Genomic DNA, 17922 nt, shown 5'->3' on the forward strand with positions numbered 1-17922 from the left:
TCTCCTTAGACTGGAAGCTCCACAGCAGCACGGGCCACTCCCTGTGGCAGACTCAGTATCTAGTTAGTGCTCCGCATGCAGAAGGTGCTGGATCAGTGTTTGAGAACCACAGAAGATAGGAGGGTGGAGAGAAGGGAGGGAGAGATGAAGGGAAGAAAGGAGGGAGGGGAGAAAGGAGAGGAGGGGAGGAGTGAAGAGGAGGGAGGCAAGGACACATAGGAAAGGGGGGGACAGAGGGAGGGAAGGAAAGAGTTGAAGGAGGAAGAGAAGGAAGGAGGGAGAGAAGGAAGAGGGGGGAGGGAGGAAAGGAAAAAAGGGAAGAAAGAAAGGGCTGGAGAGCAGAAGAAAGGAGTAGGGAAGAAAGGAAAGAAAGGCGGGAGAGAGGGAGGGAGGCAAGGGGCATGAAGGGAAGGAGTTTATTTCCTCTCTAGGCCCAGCTGTCCCAATGTCCATCTGTCACTTGGACTGTTTCTCCAGCCTCCTGCGTGGCCTCCTTCAGGCATGGTGGCTCACACCTGTAATCCCAGCACTTTGGGAGGTGGAGGCAGGCGGATCACCTGAGATCAGGAGTTCAAAAGCAGCCTGGCCAACATGGCAAAATGCTATTTCTATTAAAAACTACAAAGATTAGCTAAGCATGGTGGCAGGCACCTATCGTCTCAGCTACTCCAGAATCTCAGGCAGGAGAACCGCTTGAACACAGGAGGCGGAGGTTGCAGTGAGCTGAGATTGCATCACTACACTCCAGCCTGGTAAGAGCAAGACTCCATCTCAAAAAATAAAAAAACCTTCTCCAGGCAGTTGCCTTCTGATGATGCCCCCCTCACCCAGTGAAGCACGGGAGACCCCAAATTCCTGCTTGACCCGAAAGTGCCAAGTGACCCTGCCCACGCACTCCTCTGGCCGCACTGTGTCCTCTGAGTCATGCTGTTCCCTGTCTCAAAGCCTCCCCTCCCTCTTCCCAGCCCCATCCTCTGCCTTCCTGGCGTCCACCTCCTGGTCATTTAATGTGTAGCTCAGGCAGTAATCCCAGCACTTTAGGAGGCCTAGGGCAGAGGATCACTTGAGCTCAAGAGCTTGAGGCCAGCCAGAGCAACATAGTGAGACCCCCCCCAAACCCCACCAAAAATGTGAAAGGAAGAAAAAAAGATGTAGCTCAGGCATTACTCACCTCCAGGTAGCCTTTCTGATAGTGCCATCCACAGGTGGGCTCAGGGGCAGCCTCTGTTCTCTGGGCATCAGAAGCTGCCTCCCTGGGGAAACGCTCCTGGGTCAGCTCCTGCAGGAGTCCAGACACAGGATAACAGTGGATGGATCAGGACTGAGGGTCAGAGATGCGGAGAGGCAGGCAGCTTTGGGACACACTTGGTGAGATCAGTGGGATTTGCTGCAGGGTGACTGTCAGGGTGCAGGGGATAATTCTGGACCAGCCGTGTCTTCATCTCTCTCTCCCCTCCAATCCCAGGAGAGCAAATGAGGCAGAAGGACTTGAGGGCCCGGCTCACCAGCTCCATCCTCAGGAACTTGAGGACTATCAAGTTCCATGGCTGGTGAGGTCTGCTGTTCTGAGAGTTCCAGGCTTTTACCGATGTGGGGAGGAGGGTTCAGGTGCAGGTGGGCTGCAGAGGTAGAATCCAGGGTCTGAGTGGCTTTCCTGCTGCTGGCCAGCAGTTGTCCACAGCCACCCTGCCACTGACATGATCCTTGTGCTGCCATTCTGTCATTTATTTCCGACGGCTGTCAGAACACTCTTCCTGAAGCACAGCTTTCAGAAGAATTTGAACATGTCGATGCATAGGCCAGATGCAGTGACTCATGCCTGCCATCCCAGCTCTTTGGGAGGCTGAGGTGGCTTGAACCCGGGTGGTGGAGATTGCAGTGAGCCGAGATTTTGCCACTTCACTCCAGCCTGGGTGACACAGCAAGACTTTGTCTCAAAAACAAAACAAAACTAAACAAAAGGACCATAAATGGGACCAACACATAGAGCCCTCCCGTGCTGCTCTCCCCAGGAGTCCCCAGGCTCAGCCCTCATGTCTATCACCTTCACAGAGAGGCCTTTCCTGACCACCTTCTCCACCATCACAGTACCCCTGCTCGTGCTAGTGCACTCTACACCTGCACCTGATTTCTCTTTACTTTTTTATTTTGGAAGAGAGTCTTGCTCTGTTCCCCAGGCTGGAGTGCAGTGACGCAATGTCAGCTCACTGCAACCTCCACCTCCCAAGTTCAAACAATCCTCCCACCTTAGCCTCCTGAGTAGCTAGGATTACAGGCAGGCACCAGCACTCCTGGGTCATTTTTTTTTTTTTTTTTTTTTTTTGTACTTTTAGTAGAGATGGCATTTCACCATGTTGGCCAGGCTGGTCTTGAACTCCTAACCTCAAGGGATCCATCCACCTCAGCCTCCCACAGTGCTGGGATTACAGGTGTGAGCCACCGCACATGGCTGCAACTGCTTTAGTGTTTATTTTTCATAGCACTCTCCACTTGATGTGCTGTCGGAGCTAATGGTTTGTTTATGGATCGCCTGTCTCTTTTCCCCTCATTAGAATGATGGATCCATTAAGACAGGCGTCCCCAAACTTTTTACACAGGGGCCCAGTTCACTGTCCCTCAGACCGTTGGAGGGCTGCCACATACTGTGCTCCTCTCACTAACCACCAATGAAAGAGGTGCCCCTTCCTGAAATGTGGCGGGGGGCCAGATAAATGTCCTCAGGGGGCCACATGCTGCCCGCGGTTCGGGCCATAGTTTGGGGACACCTGCAGTAAGAGATCGGGAACTTTGTTTTGCTCATTGCTGTTTCCCCAGACCCTCGAACCCTGCCGGGTATATGACAACCATGCAGTAGTTATTTATAAAATAAATGAATGTTGAAATAAATGGCCGGGTGCTGTGGCTCATCTCAGCACTTTGGGAGGCCGAGGTGGGCAGATTGCTTGAGGTCGAGAGTTCGAGACCTGCCTGGACAACATGGTGAAACCCCATCTCTAATAAAAATAAAAAAGTAGACTAAGAATGGTGATGCATGCCTGTAATCCCAGCTACTCGGGAGGCTGAGGCAGGAGAATTGCCTGCACCCGGGAGGTGGAGGTTGCAGTGAGTCGAGATCATGTCACTGCACTGCAGCCTGGCAGAAAGAGAGAGACTGTCTCAGAATTAAATAAAAATAATTTACAAAAAGAATGAATGAAAGATAAGAAGGTCTAGATAGAAGGAATAAGTTACAGTAATCGATAGTGCACAAGGGAAATTAGAGTGAATGAGAATTTATTTGAATATTTCAAGATAGATAGAAGGATTTTCATGTTCCCAAAACACCAGAAAAATATTTGAGGTGATGACTGTCTTAGTTACCCTGATTTGATCATTATATATTGTCTACAGCTGGAGTCCCCAGCCCTGCTGGCCACGGATCAGTATCAGTCTGTAGCCTGTTTTGTTTTTGTTTTTCTTTTTTTTCTTTTTCTTTTTTTTTTTTTTTTTGAGACAGAGTCTCAGTGCGTGCAGCGGTGCAATCTCAGGTAAATCTGGCCTACACCTCCGAGGTTCAAGCAATTCTCCTGCCTCAGCCTCCTGAGTAGATGGGATTACAGGCGTGTACCACCACACCTGGCTAATTTCTGTATTTTTAGTAGAGACAGGGTTTCACCATGTTGACCAGGCTGGTCCCAAACTCCTTATTTCAGGTGATTCGCCCTCCTGATTCTCCCAAAGTGCTGGGATTACAAGTGTGAGCCACTGTACCTGGCTTTTTTTTTTTTTTTTTTTTTTTTTTTTTTTTTTTTTTGGATATGGAGTTTTGCTCTTGTTGCCCAGGCTGGAATGCAATGGCGTGATCTTGGCTCTCTGCAACCTCTGTCTCCCAGATTCAAGCGACTTTCCTTCCTCAGACTCCCAAGTAGCTAGGGTTACAGGTATGAGCCACCATGCCAGGCTAATTTTTGTATTTCTAGTAGGGACAGGGTATCTCTATGTTGGTCAGGTTGGTCTTGAACTTCCGACCTCAGGTGATCCACCTGCCTCAGTCTCCCAAAGTTCTGGGATTACAGGCATGAGCCATTGTGCCCGGCTCACCTGTTAGGAACTGGGCAGGCAGCACAGCAGGTGAGCAGCGGGTGCGTGAGGGAGGTTTCATCTGTGTTCACAGCCACTCCTTATTGCTGGCATCACCACCTGAGCTCCACCTCCAGTCAGATCGGTGGCGTTGTTAGAGTCTCATAAGAGCACGAACCCTACTGTAAACAGCACATCTAGAAGGAGCTGGACTGCATGCTCCTTATGAGAATCCAATGCCTGTTGATCTGTCACTGTCTCCCATCACCCCCAGAAGGGACCATCTAGTTTCAGAAAACAAGTTCGGGGCTCCCACTGATTCTACGTTACGGTGAGTTGTGTAAGTATTTCATTATATATTACAATGTAATAATAATGGAAGTAGGCCGGGCACAGTGGCTCATGCCTGTTATCCTAGCACTTTGAGAGGCTGAGGCAGGTGGATCACCTGTGGTCGGGAGTTCAAGACCAGCCTGGCCAACATGGTGAAACATCGTCTCTACTAAAGGTACAAAAACTGTCCGGACATGGTGGCAGGACATGTAATCCCAGCTACTTGGGAGGCTGAGGCAGGAGAATTGCTTGAACCCAGGAGCCAGAGGTTGCAGTGAGCCACGATCGTAGCATTTTGGGAGGCTGAAGTGGGTGAATCACCTGAAGTCAGCAGTTTGAAACCAGCCTGGCCCACTGGTGAAGCCCCGCCTGTAATATAAATACAAACATTAGCTGGGTGTGGTGGTAGGAGCCTATAAGCTGAGCTACTCGGTAGGTTGAGGCAAAATAATTGCTTGAACCCAGGAGGTGGAGGTTGCAGTGAGCTGAGATCATGTCCCTGCACTCCAGCCTGGGCAATAGAGCAAGATTCTGTCTTAAAAAAAAAAAAAAAAAAAAAAAAAAAAGCAAGCCAGTCACAATGGCTTATACCTATAATCCCAGAACTTTGGGAGGCCAAGGAGGAAAGATCACTTGAGGCTAGGAGTTCCAGGTGTAAACCTGGGCAACATAGCAAGACCCCATCTCTACAAAACATTTTTTAAAAATTAGGCACAGTGGCATGTGCCTGTAGTCTCAGCTACTCAGGAGCCTGAGGCAAGAGGATTGCTGGAGCCCAGAAGGTGGAGCCTGCAGTGAGCCGTGCTTGTGCCACTGCACTCCAGCCTGGGTGACAGAGTGAGACCCTGTCTCTCAAAAAAAAGAATTCAGAGTAGAGAAAAGTATGAATCGTAAGTTCAAGCATGCCATGTCCCAAATTTCCTTCACGAGTGTTGATGCACGCCCCAAGAAATCTGTATTCATTTCCCAGCGCTGCCTTAACAAAGTACCCTAAACTGTGTAGCTTCAACCACAGAGGTTTATTCTCACTGTTCTGGAGGCCAGGAGTCTGAAATCAAGAGATTTTTTATTGTTTGTTTGTTTTTCCTGTGAAGGCTGTGAGGGAGGGTCTGTCCCAGGTCTCGCTCCTGGATTCTCAGAGCTTCCAGAGTTCCTTGGCTTGTAGGTGGTCTTCTGTCTCTGTCTTGACATTGTCTTCCCTTGGTAGGTGTCTTTGTCCACACATTCCCTTTTTATAAGGACACCAGGCACACGGGATTAAAATTTACCCTCATTACCTCAGCTTAGCCTGATCACATGTGAAGAGCCTATTTCCAAATAAGGTCGCATCCACAGACCCTGCGGCATAGGGCTTCAGCATCTTTCGGGGAGACACGGGACAACGCATAACGCTATAGATTTGCAAATATTTTTAGTTTGAGTTTCTGGGTTTTATTTTTTATTTTTCGCATCAGGTGGGTGATGTGATGATACCATAACAAGTTTTGAGGAGGGTGCATATCATAAAATAGCATGAAAACCCAATGGTCATGCTTAGGTTTTGATTTCTTAATTTTACTTTTAATTTTTCTTGAGGCAGGGTCTTGCTCCATTACTCTGGCTGGAGGGCAATGGTGCAAACATGGCTCACTGCAGCCTCAACCTCCTGGGCTCCAGCGATCTTCCCACCTCAGCCTCCCAAAGTGCTAGGATGATCGGAATGAGCCATCACCCCCAGCTGTTCTCTACTTTTTGTTTGTACGTTGTTCTTTTTACTCAAAAATACACCTTTGCAGCTGGGCATGCTGGCTCATTTCTGTAATCCTCAGCACTTTGGGAGGCCGAGGCAGGTGGATCACTTGAGGTCAGGAGTTCAAGACCAGCCTGGCCAACATGGTGCAATGCCTTCTCTACTAAAAATGCAAAAATGAGCTGGACGTGGTGGTGCATGCCTGTAATCCCAGTGACTCGGGAAGCTTAGTCAGGAGAACCACTTGAACCCTGGAGGCGGAGGTTGCAGTGAGCCAAGTTCATAATACTGCACTCCAGACTGGGTGGCAGAGCGAGACTCTGACTCACAAAAAAAAGGAAATACACATGCATATATATATATATATATATACACACACATGCACACTTAATACACACACACACACACACCTTGGCAATCTTTTTATATATCAGCATTTGCTATTACAATTTAAAATCTATGGTAGATTTCATTTAGATTAATAGTCTAAATACTATCCTGGTAAGTTCTACAACTAAAGAAAATAGGCAATGCATTTAAATGATTCAAAGTTCAAAACCTATGAAAGAGTATAGAACTGAGTCTCCCATATGGCAGCCAGTGGCATCTGTGTTTCTTGAAATCAAAGTGAGGCCAGATATGGTGGCTCCTGCCTGTTATCCCAGCACTTTGGGAGGCAGAGTCAGGTGGCTCTTCTGAGGTCAGGAGTTTGAGAGCAGCCTTACCAACATGGTGAAACCCCATCTCTACTAAAAACACAGAAAGAAGCCAGATGTGGTGGTGAAGCCCTGTAACCCTATCTAATTGGGAAGCTGAGGCAGGAGACCTGGAGACCTGCTTGAACCTGGGGACAGAGGTTGCGGTTAGCCAAGATCATGCAGCCTCACTTCAGCCTGGGCAACAGAGCTAGACTCCATCTCAAAATAGAAAAAAAATCTAAATGAATTAACATTAAAGAAGATGAAGGATTCGGTTCTTTGGCTGCGTCGGCCACATTTCAGGTGCTCCGCAGCTGCAGATGGTCCTCAAACATGGTCCTCATTGCAAAAAGTTGTATCGGTTGGTGCTGGTGCCGCCTTAAAGCCGCTCTCCCTCCTCTCCTGAAAGCCAACCACTGTTAGGGTTTTTTTGGTGATTCCTTTCCGAGATGATCTATGCACACGATCAGCACGTGGAGTTAATATATCTACCTAAAAAAAAAATCGGTGTGTCCCATGTAGTGCGAATGACCATGTAAAAGTCCATTTAATGGAATGTATTCAGCTAGTTTCATAATGAAGTGCTCTTGAGTTTTTCCCAGGTTTCCTCTCTTACAATTATTCTGTGGTGAACACCATTCTCTCTGCAGAGTACATTCTTAACAGTGGAATTCCCTGGCCACAAGGTTTATATGTCTTTCTCTTTTCTTTCCTTTCTCTCCCTCCCTCTATTCCCTCTTTCTTCCTTTTCCTACCTCTTTTCTTTCCTTTCCCCTCTCTCTTCCCCTGCTTTTTTTCTCACCCACTTTCCTCTTTCTTTCACAAGGTCTTCTATGCAATGGCATGATCCCAGATGACTGCAGCCTTGAACCACTGAGCCCAAGCGATCCTCTTGCTTCAGCCTCCCAAGTAGCTGGATCTAAGGCCTGTGCCATGATGCCCTTCCATTTTTTTTTTCTTTTCTTTTCTTTTCTTTTTGTGGAGATGAGGCTTACTGTGTTGTGCAGGCTCATTTTCATCTTAGTAGGTCCTTTTCAAGGGTTCTTACCCAAGGGTACCTGGATAGTCGTCACTTGAAGCCCTTGTCGTTGTGTTGAAGTTTCGTGTCTGTTTCCTCCATCCCGGGGAGAAGATTTAAATCTTCTATCCCCTTTTCAAGCAGAACAGTGACTTCAGAAAGTGTACAAATGTTGGGAGGTGAGGTGGGAGGATCACATGAAGTCAGGGACTTGGGACCAGGCTGGCCAAGAAGGTGAAACCCTGTCTCTACCAAAAATACAAAACTTACCTGGGCGTGGTTGTGCACGTCTGTGGGCCCAGCTTCTCAGGAGGCTGAGGCAGGCGGATTGCTTGAATCTGGAAGGTGCAGGTTGCAGTGAGTCGAGATTGCACCACTGCACTCCAGCCAGGGTACAAATAGCACCTTTAGCCTTGATCCCACCAGGCATGACCACTGGGCACGTTCAGCAGTGGATCACCCAGTTCTGCCTCAATTTGCAGTGTCTTCTCAGATGGCTGGAGTGGCGCATCTGAAGCTAGGGCTGGATGTCTTGCTGCATAAATACTCTCTCCATTTCCACCTGTGCCGTCAGCCTGGGTGGGGAGAAGACGCGTGTCAGGGGAGAGCCATCTTCTTCCTAAAGCCCCACCTGTCTGATGGCTGAGACATCTGCTTCATTTCCAGAACTCCCAGGGGGCCTTGAACGTCTTCTTATTTGCTAAAGATGCAAGCACAGATTGCCTGTACCTCCCCTCGGACCTTCCTGCCACTCCCTATAGAGCTGTCTGAAGCCTGGAAATGTTTATTTGCCTTTGGAGAAATTCTAGTTCTATCTGCCCCAGACTCATAGACTCATCAAAATTACAGTAACAGCCTGCGCTCTATAACTTTCTGGAGCCTGTTCCAGCAAGCCCCTTCTTCAAGTCTTTTTTCTAACCCCGTACAAGATGGGGAAACTGCGGCAGATGAGCTCATGAATACAAAGTGCCAGAGCTCGGGTTCAATCTTGAATCCCTGGGCCCAGGGGTTCGAGGCTTGGGTTCAACCTTAAAGTCTGAGGGATTTAAGGTTGATGTGGGAAGTGTTCTGTTTGACACCCCCTACCCCGGTGTGTGGGGGTTGGTCCGGTGTTGCCTGGAGAGCCCCAGTTTTCGCCCGCTGACCTGACGCATTTGTGGCTAGTGTTCTCTTTAACTGCAAAGTGTGCTTTAGGAGAGAAGTTCTGTGCTCACCCTGTTCACCTGCACCCTGAGGAAGCTCTGAGAACACCACGCAGCCTCCGATACACGCTGAAGAAAGCCGGCTCTAGGATGTGCCTGCCAGCAGGAGGAGCTGCGAGCATCTACATCCACATGCAGACATATTTGTACACATACGTTCAGATACAAACAGCCATATATATACACGTCTTTACACACATCTGCACACTCGTCTGTATACACACATTCGTACACATGTCTACATGTACACACATCCATATCCACACATTGATACACACATATCTGTATTTCCATATATCTGTATACATACACATCTACACACATCCACGTACAGATACATCTGTATACAGATGCATGCACATACATACACATCTGCACACATGTCTGTGGGGATCAGGGAAACATAGCATTAAGTAGTGATGGTCTGGCAATAGCGAGTATTGTTTGGACATCTTTTGAGTGAACTGACCAGCTAGTGGCTATCAGAGGGGTTTGTGGGGTGTGTCTGCAGCTTGGTGGGGTCATCAAACATGGTATTTATTGTTGCACATGTCTTTTCTAGAGGATCTCCCATGCGGGGCCCTGGAGTGTAATGAGCTGTCCCCGTGGCCCACCTGCCAGTGTCTGCACCAGTGACCAACAAAGTTCTGGCTTCACAGGCCTCACGGACTTTGGATTGTACTGCAAGAAACGCTAGTGTGCCATCATTGGAAGTGTCGGGTCACCACGTGGAGATCCGTTGCCAGCGGCAGGTTGGGAGCCGGGGGAGCCGGGAGGATGTTTCAGTCAGACAGGCTCCATGACCAGGGCTGGCGCTGGTGGGCAGCGGAGATGGCAGATGGGGTGGACTCTAGTCACGTTCCATAGTGATGGCCGACAGAGTTTCTGATAGATCCAACGAGGGGGTTGTCAGTGAGAGAAGAGTAGTCCTTTGTGTTTATGTCTGAGTTTATAACACAGGTTTCTAATTTTGAGAAATCCCGAGTTTAAAAAATTCGGGAAGGGCTGGGCATAGTGGTTCCCACCTGTAATCTCAGCACTTTGGGAGGCCAAGGCGGGCGGGTCACTTGGGCTCAGGAGTTTGAGACCAGCTTCGCCAACATGGTGAAACCCGGTCTCTACTAAAAATACAAAAACTAGCTGGGCACTGTGGTGTGCATTTGTCATCCCAGCTACTTGGGAGGCTGAGGCAGGAGAATCACTTGAACCCAGAGACGAAGTTTGCATTGAACCAGGATCCTGCCACTGCCCTCCAGCCTGGGTGACAGAGTGAGACTCTATCTCAAGGAAAATCAAAACCGGGGAAGGATCAGCATACAAAGCCGTTAGTTGGGCTGTCTCCTGCCCTCTCTCCAGTCCCAGCTTGTGTGATCATGGCTGGGCTTGCTGGCCAAGCCTGTCATTCCGGGTGACACCACGGCCTTTTCAGGACTGGAGACATGCAGCCACCCATGGTCGGCAAGGCTGAGTGGTTCCAGGAGCAGCTGGAGATGAAACTGGTCATGGGGGCAGCCCTGTCATCTTTACAGGGAACCTCACGCAGCAGGCAGGCTGCAAGCTGGCCTCTCTGCATCACTGAGCCATCTGCTGAGTGACCAAGCCCACCTGACAGGTAGGCTATGAAACCCCTTGTGCCCCATCTCCCCTGTGGCCAGGCTAGGGTGTGGGCCAAATGCCTCCTGATGGTCCTCATCAGCCTAGCCTCTCAATCTCAACAACCCATCTAAGGACAGACGTAGGCTCAGTGAGCCCCCAGAACCTCCCCAACCTCCAACTGCCCCCACAAACCTTAAAATAGCAGCTTTAGGGCAGTTTTTATTCTCACCCATGGTCAGAAACATGTAACATTTTGACCTAAAATACACAGGGCATTTAAAACACACACCCAGGCTGAGCAGGCGCTGGCCCGGTGCCAGAGCCAGGGCGGTGGCACCTGGGCGTGCCGCTTATGTGTTCTGAATGATTCCAAGGTAAGGACAGGAGCTGAAGCTGGGGGCACTTGGAGCAGTGGCTGTTGACCACCTCATGTGGGTGTTTGGGAGTCATAACAGCTGACCCAGTTCCACCTGTGTGTTCTGGATGACCTTCAGTGTTGCAGAAGCAGAAGCTTCAGAAGGTGAAATTTATCCAACAACCTATGAGGTGTGGTTAATTCTTTTGTCATCTGTCCTATTTGATTTTGTTTCATTTTTTTTTTTTTTTTTTTTTTGAGACATTCTCACAGTGTTGCTGGGACTGGATGCAATGGTGCAATCTTGGCTCACCACAGCCTCTGTCTCCTGGGTTCAAGCGATTCTCCTGCATCAGCCTCCTGAGTAGCTGAGATTACAGGTGCCCACCACCACACCTGGTTATTTATTTATTTTGTATTTTTGTAGAGACAAGCTTTCACTGTGTTGGCCAGGCTGGTTTCAAACTTCTGACCTCAGGAAATCTGCCTGCCTTGGCATCCCAAAGTGTTGGGATTACAGGCATGAGCCACTGTGCCCAGCCTCATTCTACCTTATTCTTGGGCCAAGCACAGTGTCCCATGCCTATAATCCCAGAACTTTGGGAAGCCAAGGCAGGAGGATTGCTCGAGTCCAGGAGCTCAAGATCAGCCTGGACAACATAGACCCCTGTTTCTAAAATATATGTATATACACACACACACACACACACACACACACACACACACACACGCGCCAAGGTGGCGGCACAAGTCTGTAGTTCCAGCTACTACTTGGGAGGCTGAGGTGGGAGGATCAAATGAGCCTGAGAGGTCAAGGCTGCAGTGAGCCGTGATCAGGCCTGTCTGTGGGCTGTTGCGCAGGGCACAGGTGTTGACTCTTCAATGAGCCCCCCAACCCCAAGGCCCCTGGCATATCCCGAGTCCCCTCTCTGCCTGGGGCTCAGGGTGTTGGTCCTTGGGGGCTGACCCTTTCTCCTGCCTGCTCTCTGTCCCGGCAGCACTGCTGGAAAGGAAGGAGGAGGATGGACACTGGGCGGCCACACTGGGTGCCGAGCTCGTCGTGTCAGGACTGGCGGGGCTGTGTGCCCTTAGCCTGCTGCAGCAGCGAGGCCGGCTCTGGACCAACTCCCTGAGGATCCAGTGCAGCCTGCTGGGTAAGGCACTGCATGTCTGGCTGTGGGGCAGTTGGAGGTGGCAGGGTCTGCCCTGTTTCTTGAGGCTGTGGCTCTGCAGGCTAAGATATGCTGTCACCACAGGATTTTCCATTAGTCATTCTGTGGGCTCTGAGTAGGACTTAGTACCTGCTCATTTAAAACAACAACAACAAAAAGGTGTGTCTGCTGAGGGGACATTCATCCCTCTCTTAAGGCCTCCCCAAGAACAGGTTCTAATGGAGTGACAGGTGAAGCAGACCACAGGGCTGGGAGGACACGGCTGAGGCCAGGCTGGGCTGGGCCCTCCTCCTCTTGGAGCCCTGGTGGAGGGCTGCCTGGCAGAGGGGGGCAGGGGTCCGTTGATCAATCTTCACAGCTCAGGCAAAGCAGCCAGCGCACCAGTGCAGCACCGGCCAGAGGCTGCCGACAGAGAGTGGCTTAGATGGCGCTTACCAGCTGGAGCTGGGCCATGAGCTCCACAGCACACAGATCCCGGCCTCAGCCACAAGGTAGGGTGCCCGGGCCAGGTGGGACATCCAGAGAGAGCACCAGAGTCTGGCAAGGTGATCTGAGTACCCTGAGCTCTTTCCTAAAGAGATGAACTTGCTCCCAATAGCATAGCCACATAGGACAGCTGGAACTCAGCCTTGGTGACTTTCCCTTTTGCATCTCCAACCCCACGTCCTCAGAAGTAAGAAACGCTTGTCACAGTGCCAAGGACTGGAAGGAGGGCTTGGGAAACAGATTTTCAATCATAAAAATGCATTTTGGAAACAGCAGTTCACTTAGTTTTTCCCAGAGCAGGGGTCCTTTTGCCGAGTTAGGAATCACGGTGTGCTCAGCTGCTGAACAGGTGGTAGTTCTTCTATAGCACGCATTTAACCTTATACATATTTTTTTCTTTTCACATCCAGTCCTGCAAATGGTGGTGGCTTATTTATTTTTTTTCTCGCTATGTCACCAGGCTGGAGTGCAGTGGCATAATCTCAGCTCACTGCAACCTCTGCCTCCCGTATTCAAGTGATTCTCCTGCCTCAGCCTCCCAAGTAGCTGGGACCACAGGCATGCACCACAATGCTTGGCTCCTTTTTGTATTTTAGAAGAGATGGGGCTTCACCATTTTGGCCAGGATGGTCTTGATCTCTTGCCCTTGTGATCCACTGGCCTCAGCCTCCCAAAGTGCTGGGATTATAAGTGTGAGCCACGGTGCCTGACCCAACCTTCTTTTTTTCATGGGCTTCTGTCTTATTCTTACAAGGTCTCCAAGGTAATATTCCTTATGCCTGCTGCCTCTGTTTCTTCAGTCTTCTGCCTGCTTTCTTTTGCGTGTACAGCCTTGTTTCTGTGATGCTTACTGCCACAGGGTCTCTTTCTGGTTCCACGATGAGCTCTTTGTGGCCGCATGGTCCTTAAATGCTCACAGCGGCTGCCTTGACTGTCCTCCTGGCAGGACTAGGAACTTCTGGCCTCTCCACCATCTGGGGCTAAGTAAGACCGTGCCCCATGCCAGGGTAGGTGTCCCTCTGACTGGCTATTGAATGCCCTCTCTATATCCTCTCTGCTGTGCCAGAGTCCCATGGCCACCCACAGGGCAGTGAATTTGAAAGAGTGCTCCATGACTCGGCCCACTGTGCTGTTCACAGCTGTCATTGACTACAGTGAGAGAAAGCAGGAATGTCAGCACAGGGAAGGGGGCCAGGGCGGAGTCCAGGGGGAACCAGGGCCAGCACCCAGTGTCCTCTCCCAGTCCAGCGCCTTCACATGGGAGGCACTTGGCTGTCCCAGCACTATGTCACCCAGGGTATTTAGTGGGGCTGCCTAATTGGCAGGTGCTGCTTGGCTCAGAGCACACTGTCAGACTCCTAGGAGGCAAGCAGGGGTTCAGCATAAACCCCGTTTGTGCAAACAGTTCAGGTGCAGAGAGCCTCATATCACTTCTAGGAGTGGGGGAAACCCCCAATCCAAGTTCCCAGACAACTTGTAAGCAGGCCATGCAGAGGCGGCTCGGGTTTACTGTAACAACTCACCTGCAATCTTCAGTGCCTTCTACTCTATTTCTTTTCCCCCACTTCCCCCACCATTTTAATCCCAGGAACAGGCCCTATCTCCTCCAGACCTGGGCTGGGCCTCTGAGCTCCCCAGAGGCCTCATGGTGGGTGGTGGCTGCCTTTTGCAGGGCCCCTGGCCACACTGAAGAACACCTTCCTGGAAGTGATGCTGCAGCCCCTGGAGGTGGCTACAGGCCTGGGTTTCCGGGATGCCAGTCAACCGGGGTCCCAGGCCCATTAGGGTGGCCCGAGGGGCCGTGAAGGCACCCTGGAGCTGGAGACTGAGGGCAAAGATGGGGCGTGGCTGGCAGTTGAGGACAACAGAGACAGCTCTCTCTGTCCCCTCCTCCAGGTGGCCCATTCGATGCTGTCCGGGGCTGAGGCCACATTCTCACGGGCACTGAAGAGGCTCTGCAAGCCCCTGCTGGACCTGTATGACCTCATAACCAGGTAATGCAGGGTTGGGAGTGGCGCATCCGGCCTTCCTGCCACGTATCAGGCACAATGCTGAATGCGTCGACACGCTCTGACTCACTGACTCCTCTGACTGCCCCATTTCACAGGAGAGAAAGCTGGGGTTTCTTCCTTACTCCACGGAGACCTCACGAGCATGGTCCCAGTGCAGGCAGGATTTTAGGAGGTGCTGCAGAGGGCCACCGTGGGCCAGGCGGACCCCTGCCTTCAGGAAGCTCAGTTTTACTCAGAGACAGACACGAAGCATGAGAAATCTACAGCAGGGTGTGCACCACTCCCTGCAGAGAGCCTGAGAGTCACCTCTTAAGCAGGCCGTTCTTCTCTGTCACATTTCTTTGTTTTTTTTTTTTTTTTTTTTTTTTTTTAGATGGAGTCTCACTCTGTCTCAGTGGTGTGATCTCAGCTCATTGCAGCCTCTGCCACCTATGTTCAAGTGATTCTCCTGCCTCAGCCCTCTGAGTTGCTGGGATTACAGGTGTGTGCACTACTATACCTGGCTAATTTTTTGCATTTAGTAGAGACAGGGTTTTGCCACTCCAGGCTGGTGTCAAACTCCTGACCTTCAGTGATGCAACTCCTTTGGTCTTCCAAAGTGTTGGGACTACAGGCATGAGCCACCACTCCTGGCCTGTTTTGTAATCTTTTACAAACACATAAAAGCCCTTCTTTCTTGCAGGCTGTGCAGAAGATGACCACAGGCTGGGTGTGGCCCACTGCCCATCGTTTACCACTACTGAGCCATACATTAGGTGGCAAATGCTAGAGAAGGGACATTGTTGAGATGGTGGGAAGAGGAACCTGTGGTGTGGCCATGGCCAGTGTTGAGAAGGTACAGTCTGAGCAAGAGCCATGGGGCCAGTGTGGGAACAGAGCTGCAGGTGGGGGCACCACTGCACAGAGGCCTGGGAGAGAGATGTGCCTGGCCTGTTTTTGAGATGGAGTCTCATACTCTGTCACCCTGGCTGGAGTGCTGTGGTGTGATCTCAGCTCACTGCAACCTCTGTCAAATTCAAGTGATTCTCCTGCCTCAGCCTCCCAAGTAGCTGGGATTACAAGCATTCATCACCATACCTGGCTAATTTTTGTGTTTTTAGTAGAGACAGGGTTTCACTATATTTGCCAGGCTGGTCTCAGAATCCTGGGCTCCAGAGACTTGGTGCTGGGATTACAGGCATGAGCCACCTGGCCTGGCCTGTATGAATAGCAAGGTGGTGGGGCTGATGTAACTGGGAGGGACTGGGAGGTCCCAAGGCTTGGGTGGTGAGGGGAGGACTCTGGCTTCTGCTCTGACTTAGGAAGGATGTAACACAAATTTCTGCTCCTGCCATCTTGCAGTCAGAATGTAGGCTGAGGAAGGGAAGAGCTCCCAGGGCGGGGCGTTGGCTTGGTTGAAGAATCGCCTGTCTGGTTATTCGCCTACCTGGTGAGTGGGATCTGGTGGGAATGCCAAACAACTGGATTCAACTGGCAGTGAGGGTGTTGAAGCTGCTTCCTGCCCACAGCTGCAGGGCCTCTGAGCTCCCTAAAAGGTAAGTGAGGCTACCTGTCCCTCCCCCTCACTGGCCCATCAACAACAGAATGTGCAATGTTCCTCTTCGCACTCCGCCCCCACCTGAGCCAAGATCTTCTTAATCATTCAGATCTCACAGGCTTGAGCCTGCTCTACATATTAAGAAAGTTCCAGTCCTCCGCTCAGCTGTAGAAACTTCCTAGACCTGTTGGTCGGGCACACTAGTTCATGCCTGTAATCTCAGCACTTTGGGCAGATCACTTGAGGTCGGGAGTTCCAGCCAGCCTGGCCAACATGGTGAAACCCTGACTCTACTAAAAATTAAAAAATTAGCCAGGCATGGCAGTGAATGCATGTAGTTCCAGCTACTCTGGGAGGATGAGACAGGGGAATCACTTAAACCCAGGTGGCAGAGGTCACAGGTAGTCGAGATCGTACCACTATACCCAAGTTTGGGAAACAGAATGAGATTCTGTCTCAAAAACCAAAACAATTTCCTACACCTTCCAGCTCCTGTCCTTGGCATCCCCACACACAGGCCCTATGCTGCCCAAGACCCGGGGGTCAGATCAGACATGACATCAGACATCTGTGTCCTCAAAATAGGGCAGCTTGTTTCTGTCCAAGCCTCAGCCATCACCTCTACTGTCAGGCCAGCGTCTGTCCTCCTCCACCTCATTATGGGATTTCCTAGAACAAGGACAGCCCCGAGAGGCAACCCAATGCTCTCCATGGCAGGGCTCTTCCTGTGGACCTGTGAGCTCCCCCTCTGCAGCCAAAAGGAGCAAGGCTCGGCTAGGCATAGCGACGTGTCCTGTGTGTTCCCTCTAGGAACTACTTAGTGGTGGTGACACTGCCACTGCTGCCTCAGGGAGGGGAGGGCAGGGATGAGCCCCTGGACATGGCCTGGGTGACCAGCTACCTGGTGGTGTAGAAGCTGCTGCGGCCACTCTGAGAGGTGTCCAAGGCCAACATGTTCTTGTGTTCTACCAGCTCAGATGCCGCCTGCTGCATGATCTCTGAGAGTTTGAGTCCTGCCCCGAGCTGTGCCACCTTCCTCCCTGGGAGCCCCCTGCCCCATGGGCACAGCAGCAGACCATGCAGGGGCAGGTACTGTGGGAGCACATGGAAGCCTACAGAGGCTTGTGGCATCACAGTGCCAGGCCCAGATCTTATTGGACTTCCCAAGGTCTTATGGGACTAGAGCTGAGGCTTCTCATCCTGCTTTTCTCCAGATTATAAGGCCTGGCCCAGCAGTGCAGCCAAGGGTGGTGCTGGGATGACCGGCTCTGGGCTGCTGGGGAGCTTGCATGTGGCTCGGGTGAGTCTGCTAACCTCTGTGGACTCGGCTTCCTCTGCTGTGAAATGCAGGTAATCACGTGGCTCACTCACATGGGTAACGGGCATGTACAGTTCTTAACGTACGAGGGAGCCCCTCATGTCCATGGGCAGCCAAGGTACCCAGGCTTGACAAGGAGTGGTTTATCTTGTGTGGGACTCACAGGGAGGCCAACGGCTCCCTAGAAGCATGGGTGTAGTCAGGTCTAAGCAGCACACTGATTTTTTAGAAAACAGCCTGGTCTTGAAGTTGTGTGTGTGTCACCATGGGCTGCTCTGTGCCCTCAGTTCTGACAGCTGACCACGGCGCTGGTAGTGCCTCCCTTGGGTTGCTGACCCTGGCCAACAGGTGTCTGGCTGTGCAGGATGGATGGTGCTTTCCCGCCATGGGCACGAGCACCCCCAAGG

The 17922-nt window shown here is 51.0% G+C and overlaps 2 long non-coding RNA genes and 1 pseudogene across 7 annotated transcripts in view; 1 reads left to right on the forward strand and 2 right to left on the reverse strand.

The window, feature by feature from the left end:
- Window positions 1-5013: 5013 nt before the first annotated feature.
- The window catches only part of LOC141585436 (uncharacterized), a 48345-nt gene continuing 35436 nt past the window's right edge, over window positions 5014-17922 (reverse strand). The window contains exons 3-4 of one of the 2 annotated variants that reach the window (XR_012518905.1): window positions 9654-9924; window positions 5014-8412 (exon numbers count right to left, since the gene is read on the reverse strand). This is a non-coding gene — a long non-coding RNA (uncharacterized LOC141585436). Of the gene's footprint in view, window positions 9925-17922 lie in introns of both variants that reach the window. The other variant, XR_012518904.1, reaches the window with a different exon arrangement.
- LOC141585512 (small nucleolar RNA U13) lies at window positions 5841-5937 on the reverse strand (annotated as a pseudogene).
- LOC141585435 (uncharacterized) lies at window positions 9712-17531 on the forward strand. Of its 5 annotated transcripts, none has more exons than XR_012518900.1 (8): window positions 9712-9791; window positions 10469-10651; window positions 11989-12144; window positions 12521-12653; window positions 14545-14642; window positions 15034-15141; window positions 15343-15495; window positions 16002-17381. It is a non-coding gene; the product is annotated as an uncharacterized LOC141585435 (long non-coding RNA). The 5 variants fall into 5 exon arrangements; XR_012518901.1 differs by lacking the exon at window positions 9712-9791 and adding an exon at window positions 17412-17531 and having other exon boundaries at window positions 10396-10651; window positions 16002-17286; XR_012518903.1 differs by lacking the exon at window positions 9712-9791 and adding an exon at window positions 17412-17531 and having other exon boundaries at window positions 10396-10651; window positions 16002-16195.

The sequence above is a fragment of the Saimiri boliviensis genome, chromosome 8 (genome assembly GCF_048565385.1).
Source record: "Saimiri boliviensis isolate mSaiBol1 chromosome 8, mSaiBol1.pri, whole genome shotgun sequence".
Taxonomy (NCBI): Eukaryota; Metazoa; Chordata; class Mammalia; order Primates; family Cebidae; genus Saimiri; species Saimiri boliviensis.